Source organism: Uranotaenia lowii, chromosome 2 (assembly GCF_029784155.1).
Source record: "Uranotaenia lowii strain MFRU-FL chromosome 2, ASM2978415v1, whole genome shotgun sequence".
Classification (NCBI taxonomy): domain Eukaryota; kingdom Metazoa; phylum Arthropoda; class Insecta; order Diptera; family Culicidae; genus Uranotaenia; species Uranotaenia lowii.
Window position 1 is genome coordinate 268,170,795 of NC_073692.1, and position 4,221 is coordinate 268,175,015.

A 4,221-nucleotide genomic window follows, 5' to 3' on the forward strand; every position below is an offset into this window, starting at 1 on the left:
CAACACGAGCACGAGATGCCGAAAACCCCCAGAGCTGGTTTGTTGTACGACGAGCGAAATAGTCTCGCCCAGGCTCCCTGGAAATGCACGTGTAGTCACATAAACACCCATACACTCAAACTGCAAGCCCCGCCGTTGTACTACAAGCAAGCAAGCATGTACACAAGACGGCGACAACGACGACGACGCCTCACCACACCGGAGCTGAGCCGCGTCAGAAAAAAAGTCTCGTCGTCGACGTCGATGTCGGCTTGTGTGTGGCTGTGTGTATGTATTGAGCTGTTATGATGTTTTATGTTCTCAATGGCACATGGATACATAACGTTGTTTCGTCCAATAATAACAACAACAAAAGAGGAAAAATAAACGAAACAACCAAAGCAAGCGCCCCCGTTTTTCTCCACCGCTCGCTGGCTGGCTAGCTGATAGTTGCTGTTGTTGTTTTTGATTTTGTTTTTCTTTTATTGGTTATCGTCGTCGCTTTGGGAAGACGCATGATTTATGGTTTAAGTATGGTGTCATTTAAAAAACACCGTTTCATTTCGCCAAATTATGCGCCCAAAATAACCGATTCACTCACTGAACGCGAAAGTGTTGGGAAATATTTAGGGTCCTTGACTGACGGATTTTTACATTATCTAATGTTTTGTCCCCTTTAAAACTGTAAAATATTACTGAGTTAAATGTGTAATGTAAGCAATGTTGTTAAAAAGTTTTTTTGTAATATGTATTTGCCAATATATTTTTGGTTAAAAAAATATTTTATTTTCATTGAGGGTCCGTTCAAATTCTACGTAACGCGATTTTCGATCATTTTCGAAACCCACCCCCCTCTCTCTCTGTGCGTAGCAAATTCGAATTAGGTTTTCTATCCAAAATCCACAAATCCTAACAAGCTGTTATAACCCTACCTCCTCCCTCTTAAAGCGTTACGTAATCTTTGAAAGGTCTTTAAGTAATTTTAAGCAAATTTTTGACCATTTTCAATCATTTTATTTCTTCTTGTCATGTTTTTGATGCATTTAGCATTTTTCTTGTTTTTTTGTTCATAATGTTTGTTTTTACGTCATATTTGCTATTTTAGTCATTTTCCACCATTATTTAGTAATTTATTATCATTTTTTTTTAAATTTTTGTTTTTGTATTTTATTACCATGGAAGAACGTAAGAACATGTTTAGGGTGTTGTCTGAATTATATTGGTCCTATTATATCGAAAACGTCGTTCCAAAAACATTCCATGAAAATCGATAAACCGCCGAATCGATAAACCCTCTAGTGGGGTCGTTCACTAATTATGTAAGCACGATTTTGGAAATCTTCAAACCTCCTTCCCCCCAGGTAAGAAAAAATAAGATCTTTCAAACCCACCCAGATATAAAGGGGAGAGGGGACTTTTTTTTATAATTTTTACATAACTCAAAAACTAATTAAGCAAATGGAACCAAATTGGGCATGGGCGGGTATTTGGGAACGTGACATGTTCTAATGATTGTTTGAGACCCCTTCCTTCTTCCAGCGGGGAGAAAGGAAAGAGGGAGAGGAGTTTCATACAATTTTACTGCATAACTCAAGAACTAAAACAGCAAATGGAACCAAATTTGGCATGGAACGATACTTGGGTACAAGAAATGCTTCAATTTATATTTGGTATCCCTCACTCCTTGAAAGAGGCGAATGAAAAGGGGGAGGAGAGGTCTACCTTACAATTTTCAGTATAACTGGATAGTTGATCGAGCTAATTGAACCATATTTGGCACATGAGGGTATTTGGATACGAGAAATGTTTCTATCATAAATTGAAGCCCCATCTTCTTTCAGTGGAAAGATATTAAGGGGGAAAAGGGGGGCTTCCATACATTTTTTTGCATAACTCGAGAATCGAGCAAATGAAACCAAATTTGGTATCAAAAAGTATTTGAGTACAAAAATACTTTTTCTATGTGAAACGATTCCTTTCTTGAAGTAGGATTATGGAATTGGGAATATAGGAAGCAAAGAGGAAGCTTACATTTAACTTTTTTTTTACAAAATCCGAGAAATGGACAAAAATTAACATAGAAAATCATTATTCTATGATTATCTGACACACCATCCTCCTTTCAGTGAGCAGGTACCTAGAAGGAGGGAGGTGACCCCAATACAATTTTGTTAACATAAGCTCTTAATTTATGCTAACGAAGCCAACAAATGGAGACAAATATGGCAATGAAAGGTACTTGATTACGAGATATGTTTCTACGATTTCTACGACCATAACGCTTTACAGTGTAGAGAGGGGAAGAAAGGAGAAGGCTCCATATACATTTTGTTGTAAAGCTTAAAAACTTATCAACCAATGGAACTATATTTGATATAAGAGAATTTTTGGGAACGAAAAAAATGGGTATGATTATTAAAGATCACGACTTCCATTCAGCAGGAGGTGAAGGGAAGGACAGAGGAGGGGGATCTCTTTTCAGTTTTTTAGCATAAATCCAGAACATATCAAGAAAAAATAACCATATTAGATAAGTTAGACTGTTTGCGTACGATCAATTTGAGACCCTTCAGACAGATTAAAATTATCAGATCATTAACACAAATTTATAGAGCATGATTCAGAATATTAGTTTAAGTTATCTGTGTGTTACAATTTTAAACTCCAGCTCCAGCTGCGGATATGTTATAATTTTATTTAAAATAATGCCAATAAAACAATAAAAATTTGAATAATTTTTGAAAATATCATTTGATTTTGAAAGGTGTAGCAAAGCACACCGGGTCAGCTAGTCCTAAATAAATTTCCGCAATCAAACAATATAAAATCTGAATTTCGATTAAAAAAATCTTTGAAAGATCAGGTTCGCACAAAGCCTTAAAAAAATTGTTATGTTTTTGACCTTAAACTGAAAATCATTGAAAATCTTTAAAAAAAATCATTCTATACTAGAAGAAATGATGCAAAAATGTTTAACGACAATTACGTTGTCAATTAACCTAAAAGCTCATTTCAGCGATAAGCGATAAAGTTTTAGGATTTTTGTTGGTGAATAGTTTGTAAAATTTAGAATTGGTGGCTTGGTTGGTAATCTGTGCCTGTCTAGAAATTCATTATCTAAAGCGCTTCATATTGATTTTTGAAGATTTTTTCTTGATGAAGTCATTTTCGAGATAAGATGCTTTGAAATCGTGGTTTCACAACGCGCCACTTTCATTTTTGTTTCTATAAATTTCTCAGTTAAAAAGATTGTTATGAAAAAAAGCGAAAAGCAACGATCTTTTTAAATCATGTAGGTAATTTAGTGTTTTAGTGGCTTGTTGGTTTGAATTGGTTCTCTAATATTTTTATGGAACAAGCAACTTTTTTTTAACTAATAAAATTTTTATATTTTACAAAACATCAAAAATAACCAACAAATAGCTGAGTAATATGGTTTAGTATAGCTGGGACGAATTATCAATGTAACATTTCTTACTTAAGATTTTTGGAAACCCCCCCTACCCCCCTAGTAAGAGATCGTAAGCAAATGTGAAATAGCAGGAGGATATGATTTTGTATGGGAGCCCCTCTTCCATAAAAAGATTTTTGAAATTATTATACAAACCATCTCTTGCCCGAAAAACCCTCGGATACCAAATTTAACTTCATTCCGACCGTCCGTTTATACGTAAGGGTGTTACAAAGAAAACGCCTCCATTTTTATATATAAGATCATAGAGGGATATTTGCTTAGTATAAAATCAACAGAAAATGACAAAATCGATGAAGAACAGACAAAACATTTTTGTTAGATTTTACCGGTTCAAACATAAACAACTTTTCGATTCAAAAATCATTTAAAAAAATGACCATGGCTTTGTTGTCAATTGAACAAATTTGAAATAGGGTAACGGACCAATTTTGGACCGCTTTGGGAAGTGGCTAGGCTATTTTCTGAAATAAAAAAGTAGATTTTACAATTTTTAACTGCTTTATCCGTTCATTACAAAGATCAAGGCTTTTTCTATCGAAACATATCGTTGTTTGTGGCAATGTAACAAGATTTAAGCCCAAAAACTCGTTTCTTCGATAATTACTGTGGTCGCTATTTTGGACCACTAGGTTTCTATTTTGGACCACCCTTTGGACCTATTTTGGACCACCCTTAAACTAAATAAGATTTTTTTTCTAAATTTTGCTATATTGACGCTAGTGATTGATGCGCCATTATACGAATAATTCAGTTAATCCTTTTCTTTC